The 12,684-nt window shown below is 42.2% G+C and overlaps 2 protein-coding genes across 5 annotated transcripts in view; one reads left to right on the top strand and one right to left on the bottom strand.

Moving 5' to 3' along the window:
* SCNN1A (sodium channel epithelial 1 subunit alpha) overlaps nucleotides 1-12,684 on the top strand; it is a 244,685-nt gene that overhangs the window by 113,595 nt on the left and 118,406 nt on the right. The window contains exon 1 of one of the 3 annotated variants that reach the window (XM_056530728.1): nucleotides 2,777-2,828. The exons of 1 other annotated variant lie outside the window; for it this stretch is intronic. The gene's annotated coding sequence lies outside the window, so the exon portion shown is untranslated. Of the gene's footprint in view, nucleotides 1-2,776; nucleotides 2,829-6,321; nucleotides 6,603-12,684 lie in introns of those variants that run through there. One more of the 3 variants, XM_056530724.1, reaches the window with a different exon arrangement.
* LTBR (lymphotoxin beta receptor) overlaps nucleotides 1-12,684 on the bottom strand; it is a 214,515-nt gene that overhangs the window by 146,364 nt on the left and 55,467 nt on the right. The gene's annotated exons all lie outside the window — the stretch shown is intronic.

Here is a 12,684-nt window from a genome sequence, read left to right as displayed (position 1 = left end):
TGTTACCCTAGAGGCAGATGGTATTACCCCCTTGTGTTCGTGACGCCAGGGCGTAGTTTAGCCTACACCACCCAAAGATATACGGCTGTATCCTGGGCTAGGCACAGGGGCAATGAAGACACCGACGCCAAGTTACGGACAATGTTAGCTTTACTGAGGGTAGACAGTTGGAACAGCCTATGCAGTACAGCCAGGGCCCAAGGAGGGGACCAGTGACGCAGAGACCTCGTAGGCTTGCTGGTTAGATGGGAGAATTTAGTGCAGGCCACGCTGGGTAGACAGATGACTTGACTGACTTGTGACTGACAGGACGGTGACTTTAGCTTACTTGCACTTGACATGTGGCTTCAGGACTTGACTTGAGGCCTCCAATGCTCTGGACACACACACACTAGGCATGACTGCACTGGACCTCAGCAGGAAGCAAGAGAGAGAAGCTCCACCCAGGGCTTATATGGGGGAGACTAGCAGGGAGCCCATAGGTCACCTTTGTGGTCAGCTGGTCACTGGTACCTCCTGGGTAACAATCTTCTGGTACATTTTATTAAATGCATAACACATCTTTTAATATACAACACATATACAAATGGGGAAACAATTACAGGGGGCCCTGGGGACACTGAGGGACACTGCCTGACAAGGCAGGAAAGGTACAGGGGGGGACACCATCCCGTACTGAGCCACCACCTAATATTCTCCAATGGGGACTAAAAAATAGTGAGAAAGTCATTAAAAATATTGTAATAAATCTGAAGAAGACCCTCCCCTTATAAAAGTTTAACCCCCCCATTTTCTACAGAGTGAATAATGTTAACATAAAAAATACCAAAGTCCAGAACTGCAGATTTTTTGTCACTTTATAAACTTAAAAAAATTAATAAAAAGCAATATAATAATTCACTTAAAATAAAATGGTACACACTACTAATAAAAACTACAGTTCATGACACAAAAATTGAGCCTCCTACGGCCCTGTATATGAAAAAAAAAAGAATTATAGGGGCTATAAGAGAACAACTTTAAAGGGGTATTCCGGTGAAAACCTTTTTTCTTTTAAATCAACTGTTGGCAGAAAGTTAAACATATTTGTAAATTACTTCTATTAAAAAATCTTAATCCTTCCAGTACTTATTAGCTGCTGAGTGCTACAGAGGAAATTCCTTTCTTTTTGGAACACTGATGACATCACGAGCACAGTGCTCTCTGTTGACATCTCTGTCCATTTTAACAACCATGCATAGCAGATGTATGCATAGCAGATGTATGCATAGCAGATGTATGCATAGCAGATGTATGCATAGCAGATGTATGCATAGCAGATGTATGCATAGCAGATGTATGCATAGCAGATGTATGCTAAGGGAAGCATGGTGCCTCAGTGGTTAGCACTGCTGCCTTGCAGTGCTGGAGACTTGGGTTCAAATCCCACTAAGGACAACAATAAATAAAGCGTTATTATTATTATAATAATGTCAGCAGAGAGAATTCCAAAAAGAAAATAATTTCTTCTGTAGTATTCAGCAGCTAATAAGTACAGGAAGGATTAAGAATTTTTAATAGAAGTAATTTACAAATATGTTTAACTTTCTGCCACCAGTTGATTTAAAAGAAAAAAGGTTTTCACCGGAGTACCCCTTTAAGTATCGTTATTTTCTTACAAAAAGATAATGAGGTAAGATAATCAAAACTTATGCTGAGGAAAAGTTGACCAGTTGCTCATGGCAACCAATCAAATTTCATTTTTAAAGAGGCCCACATTTATTTCAACATTTTTGTATGACTTTTTTATGACTTTTTTCATATTTTTTTAGTCCCCATATGAGAATATTATATGAAATCTTTTGACTGCAAAAACTGTTCAACTCTATGCCATACTATTGATCAGTAATATCGACGCTGCCGAGGTTGTCTGTATTTTTTTTAGAGCACTGAACAGAAGACACTGAGACAGGGAGGGACCGTCCGGACGTTATCCTAGCTGATTTGGCCCCCAAGATTACCCCGCCGAGGTCCACATCATCCCCCCCAAGCCCACAGGCACCAGTAATTTTTACTTTTAAATCCTGCAATCCACTTTGATCGCAGGCATCAGCATCGGCGCCGATGCCCGGCTTTAGCAGTGAGTCCTGGCTGCTGATAGCAGCCATCACTCACCAGCTATGAAGTAAGCACAGGTAGAAATACTATATGGTCGAAAATACATGAAACGCAGCTTAAAATGCATAAAATGCACCAGAATCTGGTGCACAACCCAACAACACGTCAGGTTTACAATAGTAAATCATGGCCAATGAGTTATTTTAACTGTAAATTGCAGAAACAGAAGCCCCCAAAAGTTGCAAAGATTGTGGTAGGTTTTTCAATTTTGCCCAGCAAATATGTAAATAAATAATATATATATATATATATATATATATATATATATATATATATATACACACACACACACACACCCTGTTCCAAATGATGATGCAAATTATATTTTTATAATTATCTCATCTACCTAAATAATTGATGTAAATAACAAGTCAGCATAAATCACATGTTATAGTACAATTCAACTTTTATTGAACAAACCTCCTAATGATAACAGGATTTTTTTTAAACATAAAAAACTTACAACGCACTGTTCCAAATTATTACACACAGTGGGGGAGATTTATCAAAACCTGTGCAGAGGAAAAGTTGCCCTGTTGCCCATAGCAACCAATCAGATCGCTTCTTTCATTTTGCAGAGGCCTTCCTAAAAATGAAAGAAGCGATCTGATTGGTTGCTATGGGCAACTGGGCAGCTTTTCCTCTGAACAGGTTTTGATAAATCTCCCCCAGTAAGTTTCAAAACACTTTATAGGTTGTAAAGAACTGAAAATTGTCATTTGTTGTGTTTGCAGCATATTTACTGAAAATCAAAAGCTATTTCAATCAAATAGCATCCAGGGTTGCACAGCTCTCATCAGTGAACAGGACTGTTCATGTCTTTTTCTGCACAATGCAGCCATTTCTGCTTGTGAGCCTTGGTTAGTGGTGGCCGAATAGAAGGTTTATGCACAGTTGCAAGACTCTGGAGGACTCTACACCTTCCATGGGACTCCAGAGGCACCAGCAGCTTCAAATATCTGTTTGCTGCTATGTAATGGTATTTTAGCAGCTGCTCTCTTGATCGGATGCATGAATCTGGCAGAAATCTTCCTCAATGTGCCTTTATCTGCACGAACCCGTCTGGGCTCTGAATCAGTCACAAATCTCTTAATAGTGCGATGATCACGCTTAGGTTTTCGTGAAATATCTAATTCGGTTTTCACACCTCATCCAAGGCATTGAACTACTTCACTCTTTTTGGCAGCAGAGAGATCATTTTTCTTCCCCATATTGCTTGAAAGTGGTGCTCAGCTTAATAATGTGGAACACCTACCTATAGGCTAGCATCCATTTGTTTTTTTTTCCTGCATTTTTTTCACAGAAAAAACGCTAGTGCAAAACGCGAGTTTTTGCATTTGAGTTGAAATTGCATTTTTGGCCCCTTTGGTGTTTTTTTCAAAATGTGTTGGGTACCAAAAAAAAAAAAGAATGCAGAGGGAATGGGAAAAATGTATTTAAGGAAATTTTTATTTTTTATAATGAACTTTTAATTTGTTGTGTATGTGTGTTTCACTTTTTTTCAAAATTTTTTAAAATTTTTTAGGTAGTACCACTACTCCAAGCATGGAACAGACTTGTACTAATAGACATATTGCCCCGTTGTAACTCCTGACACCCGCTTCGTCCATAATATAGCAGAGATGCGGCTCTATACAGCGCTCGCATCTCTGCACTATACTCCTGCCAATCACCACTCTCATCTGGCCGTAGCGTTTTTCTGCAGCTGAATTGACGTTTGTTGTTGTCCCTTCCCCCCCCCCCCCCCCAAAAAAAAAAAAAAAAACAAGGGGAATTCCAGCCTTAGTAGTTTTTCCTTAAATTGGGCTCACCTGGCAATCTAATTATTACAGGTGTCTGAGATTGTTTTCAGTGATCAAAAGAGCCTGAGACACAATGCCATTCAAGAGTTACACTGAAAAACAAAATATTTAATCTTTGTGACACTTAAATAGAATTTGCATAATAATTTGAAACAGGGTGTATATATATATATATATATATATATATATATATATATATATATGATACAAAAAAAGAGGATTGCAGCAGCACACATTGGTCAAAAAATTGAGGCTCTTAGCGCACCTTTTGATCAAAATGTGTCCCCCCATCCACCACGCGGAGGTGGCCTCATTTCGGACGGGACTCTAACCCAAATTCTGAGCCTAACACTCATATCCACTCACCTCTGTTGGGCATATAGCCTCTGACTGGCTGACATGCTGGATCCATTAACAGTTTAACCCCTTAACGACGCAGGACGTATATTTACGTCCTGCGTCGGCTCCCGCGATATGAAGCGGGATCGCGCCGCAATCCCGCATCATATCGCGTCGGTCCCGGCGCTCATCAACGGCCGGGACCCGCGCTAATACCACACATCGCCGATCGCGGCGATGTGCGGTATTAACCCTTTAGAAGCGGCGGTCAAAGCTGAAAGTGACCCGGCTGCTCAGTCGGGCTGTTCGGGACCGCCGCGGTGAAATCGCGGCATCCCGAACAGCTGGCAGGACACCGGGAGGGCCCTTACCTGCCTCCTCGGTGTCCGATCGGCGAATGACTGCTCCGTGCCTGAGATCCAGGCAGGAGCAGTCAAGCGCCGATAACACTGATCACAGGCGTGTTAATACACGCCTGTGATCTGTGTAAAAGATCAGTGTATGCAGTGTTATAGGTCCCTATGGGACCTATAACACTGCAAAAAAATGTAAAAAAAAAGTGTTAATAAAGGTCATTTAACCCCTTCCCTAATAAAAGTTTGAATCACCCCCCTTTTCCCATAAAAAAAATAAAACAGTGTAAAAACAAAAAAAATAAACATATGTGGTATCTCCGCGTGCGTAAATGTCCGAACTATAAAAATATATCATTAATTAAACCATACGGTTAATGGCGTACGCGCAAAAAAATTCCAAAGTAAAAAAAAACGCATTTTTGGTCACTTTTTATACCATTAAAAAATGAATAAAAAGTGATCAAAAAGTCCGATCAAAACAAAAATCATACCAATAAAAACTTCAGATCACGGCGCAAAAAATTAGTCCTCATACCGCCCTGTACGTGGAAAAATAAAAAAGTTATAGGGGTCAGAAGATGACATTTTTAAACGTATAAATTTTCCTGCATGTAGTTATGATTTTTTCCAGAAGTGCGACAAAACCAAACCTATATAAGTAGGGGATCATTTTAACCGTATGGACCTACAGAATAATGATAAGGTGTAATTTTTACCGAAATATGCACTGCGTAGAAACGGAAGCCCCCAAAAGTTACAAAATGGCATTTTTTCTTCGATTTTGTCGCACAATGATTTTTTTTTCCGTTTCGCCGTGCATTTTTGGGTAAAATGACTGATGTCACTGCAAAGTAGAATTGGCGATGCAAAAAATAAGCCATAATATGGATTTTTAGGTGGAAAATTGAAAGGGTCATGATTTTTAAAAGGTAAGGAGGAAAAAACGAAAGTGCAAAAACGGAAAAACCCTGAGTACCTTAAGGGGTTAAAAAACCTCCTGTGAAAAAGAGGGAGGGGTGCACGGCTAAAGAGGGTGCCATTCCCCCTGTGTTTTTTGGGTTTTTTTCTGGTGAAAAATTGAAACATTTATGGCCAATAAAAGTGAGAGGAGAAAAACAAAAATGCAAAAATTAAAACTGGTCAAAACAAGGCTGTCATGCCCCCTCCCATAGGCTTGCATTGAGGGGCGGAGCGTGACTATACACGGGGGGCGGAGCGTGACATCACACGCCGCCGGCCCTGCGGTTGCCGGTAATCAGACCCGGAGCGAACACGCTCCGGGGACTGATTACAAACGGGGTGCCGCGTGCAAGATCCCGGGGGTCCCCAGCGGCGGGACTCCCGCGATCAGGCATCTTATCCCCTATCCTTTGGATAGGGGATAAGATGTCTTAGCACCGGAGAACCCCTTTAAAAAAAATGGAAATTTCTGCGTAATGAACAAAATGTTCAATTTCCTTTATTTTTGTCAAGCGAAGTGTATTCGTCTCTGCTACACCTGTCCATTACAAATAAGTGACCAAGTGATGTATTATCTTCCCGCATGGTCTTTTGCCTAATAAAATGTCCACCCGGCAGGTCTCGCTTGTTTGTAGGATGTGAGTGAACCTGTCTTTCCAAGTTAAGCAGCAGGAGGGAGGGACAGGGGAGGTTCACAGGGACCGGCTGCCAGATACTACTGGAAAAAAACCAGTTCAAACTATACCTGGTCCAGGTGAACTGTAGGGGAGGGGGAAGGAGCAAGAGAGAAGGAGCCAACAGGTGAGGAGGGAGCTGGATAGACTGCAAGGTGCACTCACCGGGACAGGAGCTCGTGAGGAGGCGTCGGGAGGAGGATAGCCGGACACTGGTCCTGGGAACCAAAAAGAAAGCCGGAGCAGTAACGTATATTGGCCTGAAGTAAAGTAAATGCTCATCTCCTGCACCATCCAGAGGACAAGGAGATCAGGTTTGTGATAATGCTATTTGTTTCACCCCTGTAGGTTAGTGGTCTCCAAACTGTGGACCTCCAGATGTTACAAAACTACTACTCCCAACTGTTGTGGTCCAACGGTAGGGATGCCACCTGGCTGGTATTTTATCAGCACAGCCTGTACTTTATCCACCCTGCCGGTATTTTTTATATTGAAAATACTGGCTATGCAATGGCGGGTATTTATCCAACCAATCCTGCAACTCCTGGAATGTTGCACTATAACCAGTACCAGTGTTTCCCAACCAGGGGTGCCTCCAGCTGTTGCAAAACTACAACTCCCAGCATGCCCGGACAGCCGTTGGCTGTCCGGGCATGCTGGGAGTTGTAGTTTTGCAACAGCTGGAGGCACCCCTGGTTGGGAAACACTGACCTATACTATATACTATTATATAGACCAACATGCTGGGAGTTGTAGTTTTGCAACAGCTGGAGGCACCCCTGGTTGGAAAAAAACACTGACCTATACTATATACTATTATATAGACCAACATGCTGGGAGTTGTAGTTTTGCAACAGCTGGAGGCACCCCTGGTTGGAAAAAAACACTGACCTATACTATATACTATTATATAGACCAACATGCTGGGAGTTGTAGTTTTGCAACAGCTGGAGGCACCCCTGGTTGGAAAAAAACACTGACCTATACTATATACTATTATATAGACCAACATGCTGGGAGTTGTGGTTTTGCAACAGCTGGAGGCACCCCTGGTTGGGAAACACTGACTTATACTATATACTACTATATAGACCAACATGCTGGGAGTTGTAGTTTTGCAACAGCTGGAGGCACCCCTGGTTGGTAAACACTGACCTATACTATATACTATTATATAGACCAACATGCTGGGAGTTGTAGTTTTCATTTGGGGCAGCTGCTGAGCCACAGGCTGTATCAGGGCATGCTGGGAATTGTAGTTTTTGTTTGGGGGCAGCTGCTGAGCCACAGGCTGTATCAGGGCATGCTGGGAGTTGTAGTTTGTTACTAACTGCAACTTCTGAATTTAATTTAAAAAAAAGCGATCAAAAAGTCCCATCAAAACAAAAAGGGTCCTGTTAAAAACTACAGATCGGGACGCAAAAAATAAGCCTCATACAGGCCCCGTATAAGGAGAAATAAAAAAGTTATGGGGGTCAGAATAGGACATTTCCCCCACATATGTGTATCCTGTGATGTCACGCATATATAATTAATTAGGCACATTAGCATGGCCGGTGGCAACTCTATCCAACGGTGAAGGTCCAAACTGTGGACCTCCCAATGCTACAATACTACAACTCCCAACTGTGGTGGCCCAAACTGTGAACCTCCAGATGTTGCAAAACTAAAACTCCCCGCATGCCCGGGCAGCCCAGGGCCCACAGTTTGGAGAGCACTGCTGCAGGTCATCTTCTACAGTCAACCTGTTAAAAGACTTGTCTATCGGACCATGTGGTTGTTATTAGGACGTGTTCAGCTCATGTTTTCGTCTGACATTTAGGGTGCACAAAATGTGGGCTAATTCTGCACCATGCGGACAGCGGACCTACTGAGCTTATTGCATCAAGTGTAGTCCACTATGGACTAGATTTCTCAAAAAGTGTGGTGTACTAGGAAGATAAAAGTAAGGTATACAATCAGGAAATAGAGCGAACAGTCACTAGTCGAGTTCAGTCGGGCCCACTGTCAGTACACTTTGGTATATGTCAGCCGCTTTTTGGCAATGAACGTAGCCTTATAGATCCTACTGCACTCACACCCAGCTTTCTGAAGTCCTTAATGGTAACAAATGGTAATGGTAGGAAAATCTGGGGGACATCGCCTACTGGACCATTTAGTGATTCATCTTCCACTTTTCCAAAAACATAGAGGGACAAAGACTGTCTCAGAAACATAGCTTTACAAATGATTAAGAACAATAAAGGATAGATAGATATGAGATAGATAGATATGAGATAGATAGATAGATATGAGATAGATAGATATGAGATAGATAGATATGAGATATGGGATAGATAGATATGAGATAGATAGATATGAGATAGATAGATATGAGATAGATAGATAGATAGATAGATAGATAGATAGATAGATAGATAGATATGAGATAGATAGATATATAGATAGATAGATATGAGATAGATAGATATGAGATGGATAGATAGATATGAGATAGATATGAGATAGATAGATATGAGATAGATAGATATGAGATAGATAGATAGATATGAGATAGATAGATAGATATGAGATAGATAGATAGATAGATAGATAGATATGAGATGATAGATAGATATGAGCAGTGGCGTTGCTAGGGTTGGTGTCACCCGGTGCGGTAGAAAATGGTGTCACCCCCATACCTACCCCCTCCCCCCAGTAAGTTTTTAGCCTGTTGTGACAGACACCACTGTTGTAGCGCATTGTGAGAATTTCCAGTATAATAATCAGATTTACCAGTTGCCACAGAATAGGAAAGTGTTAAAGAAGTTTTCACCATTTAAATATAAAGCTCCCAGAATTACTTAAAGGGGTACTCCACTGGAAAACATTTACTTTTATATCAACTGGTGCCAGAAAGTTAAACAGATTTTTAAATTACTTCTATCTAAAATCTTAATCCTTACAGTACCTATAAGCTGGTGTATGCTCCACAGGAAGTTGTGTATTTCTTTCCAGTCTGACCACAGTGCTATTTGCTGACACTTCTGTCCATGTCAGGAACTGTCCAGAGCAGAACAGGTTTGCTATGGGGATTTGCTCCTACTATGGACAGTTCTTGACATGGACAGAGGTGTCAGCACAGAGCACTGTGGTCAGACAAAAAAGAAAATAACTTCCTGTGAATCGCTTATACAGCAGCTAAGAAGTACTGGAAGGATTAAGATTTTTAAATAGAAGCATTTTACAAATCTGTTTAACTTTGTAGCACCAGTTGATTAAAAAGATTTTTTCCAGTAGAGTACCCCTTTGAGCAATGGTGAGGTTATTCTGGGAGTTGTAGTTTCACTGACCTAACTGTAGAACTGACAAGCGACTACAGCTCTGATAGGACATAGTGAGGAGAATACACAATGATATCAGTGACTACAGGTGAAGTCTTCTCTATAGGGAGGAGAATACACAATGATATCAGTGACTACAGGTGACGTCTTCTCTATAGTGAGGAGAATACACAATGATATCAGTGATTACAGGTGACGTCTTCTCTATAGTGAGGAGAATGTACAATGGTATCAGTGATTACAGGTGATGTTTTCTCTATAGTGAGGAGAATACACAATGATATTAGTGATTACAGGTGACGTCTTCTCTATAGGGAGGAGAATACACAATGATATCAGTGACTACAGGTGACGTCTTCTGTATAGTGAGGAGAATACACAATGATATCAGTGACTACAGGTGACGTCTTCTCTATAGTGAGGAGAATACACAATGATATCAGTGACTACAGGTGACGTCTTCTCTATAGTGAGGAGAATACACAATGATATCAGTGACTACAGGTGACGTCTTCTCTATAGTGAGGAGAATACACAATGATATCAGTGACTACAGGTGGCGTCTTCTCTATAGTGAGGAGAACACACAATAATATCAGTGACTACAGGTGACGTCTTCTCTATAGAGAGGAGAATTTACAATGATATCAGTAACTACAGGTGACGTCTTCTCTATAGTGAGGAGAATACACAATAATATCAGTGACTACAGGTGACGTCTTCTCTATAGTGAGGAGAATACACAATGATATCAGTGATTACAGGTGACGTCTTCTCTATAGTGAGGAGAATACACAATGATATCAGTGATTACAGGTGAAGTCTTCTCTATAGTGAGGAGAATACACAATGATATCAGTGACTACAGGTGACGTCTTCTCTATAGTGAGGAGAATACACAATGATATCAGTGATTACAGGTGACGTCTCCTCACTATGTGAGTGCATTCTCATCCTCTATATGAAAACAATTATTATTATAAACCTGCCAGACACTGTATCCTCTAAATATAATACTACTATACACTACACTCTTTGATTATAAACCTTCCATACACCATACCCACTGAATATAATACTACCACACACTGTACATTCTGAATATAATACCAACACATACTGTACACTCTGAATATAAATCTGCCACATACTGTACCCCTGAATATAATACCGCCACACACTGTACCCACTGAATCTAATACTACCACCCACTTTGCCCTCTGAATATAATACTACCACACACTGTGTCCTCTGAACATAAATCTGCCACATACTGTACCCTCTGAATATAAATCTGCCACATACTGTACCCCTGAATATAATACCCCCACACACTGTACCCACTGAATATAATACTACCACATACTGTACCCTCTGAATATAAATCTGCCACATACCATACCCTCTGAATATAAATCTGCCACATACTGTACCCCTGAATATAAATCTGCCACATACTGTACCCCTGAATATAATACCGCCACATACTGTAGCCTCTGAATATAATACTACCACCCACTGCACCCTCTGAATATAATACTTAGAGATGAGCGAACTACAGTAAATTCAACTCGTCACGAACTTCTCGGCTTGGCAGTTGATGACTTTTCCTGCATAAACTAGTTCAGCTTTCAGGTGCTCCTGTGGGCTGGAAAAGGTGGATACAGTCCTAGGAGACTCTTCCCTGGGACTGTATCCACCTTTTCCAGCCCACCGGAGCACCTGAAGGCTGAACTAATTTACGCAGGATAAGTCATCAACTGCCGAGCAGAGAAGTTCGTGACGAATCAAATTTACTGTAAGTTCGCTCATCTCTAATAATACTACCACAAACTGCGCCCTCTGAATATAATACTACCACAAACTGCGCCCTCTGAATGTAACGTTGCCATACAGTGCACCCTCTGAATATAATACCACAACCGCAGTAACACCCCTCACCATCCGTTAGCTGATGCTATTACCAGGGGAGGGGGGTATTGGTGGTGTTGCTAGTGGATGATGGGGGTGCTACTGGCCATCCCCCCAGGCAGTATCACCCCCATCATCCATCGGCAGGATCATCCTCCTGGCAGGAGCACCGTCATCATCCACCATCAGGATCTGCTGATGGAGGTGCTGCTGCTGGGGGGGGGGGTGTTGCTGGTGGATAATGAGGGTGCTACTGCCAGGGGGGGAGCATTAGGTAAGCAGCAGTTCCCCCACATTAGGTAGGCAGCAGTTCCCCCACATTAGGTAGCATCTTTTCCCCACATTAGGCAGCATAGATTCCCCACATTTGGTACCAGTTCCCCCACATTAGTTAGGTACCAGTTATCCCACATTAGGTAGCAATTTCCCCACATTAGGTAGTACAGAATCCCCACATTAGGTAGCAATTTCCCCACATTAGGTAGCACAGATTCCCCACATTAGGTAGCAGTTTCCCCACATTAGGTAGCATAGATTCCCCACATTCGGTAGCACAGATTCCCCACATTCGGTAGCACAGATTCCCCACATAAGGTAGCATAGACTCCCCACATAAGGTAGCATAGACTCCCCACAATTGGTAGCACATATTCCCCACATTAGGTAGCATAGACTCCGCACATTTGGTAGTAGTTTCCCCACATTAGGCCGCAGGTTCCCTTGCAGGTTCCCCACAATGGGTCAAAGTCTCCCCACATTAGATCGCTGGTTCAACCCCCCCCCCCCCCCCACACACACACACACACACACAAAAAACACATACAACACAGAGACACAAACACACACACAGTCAGAGAGACACACACTCATAGACAGACACACACACAGTCACACACACACAGTCACACAAACACACACACACAGAGTCACACACACACACACAGCCACACAAACACACACACTCAGAGAGTCACACAAACACACACACACACACACACAGAGTCACACAAACACACACACACAGAGTCACACAAACACACACACACACACAGAGTCACACACACACACACACACAGTCAGAGAGTCACACAAACACACACACAGTCACACATACACACACACAGTCACACACATACAGAGTCACATACACACACACAGTCAC

Source organism: Hyla sarda, chromosome 7, assembly GCF_029499605.1.
Source record: "Hyla sarda isolate aHylSar1 chromosome 7, aHylSar1.hap1, whole genome shotgun sequence".
Classification (NCBI taxonomy): domain Eukaryota; kingdom Metazoa; phylum Chordata; class Amphibia; order Anura; family Hylidae; genus Hyla; species Hyla sarda.
Note: the sequence above shows the minus strand (reverse complement) of the source record. Positions and strands in the feature narration are given on the sequence as shown.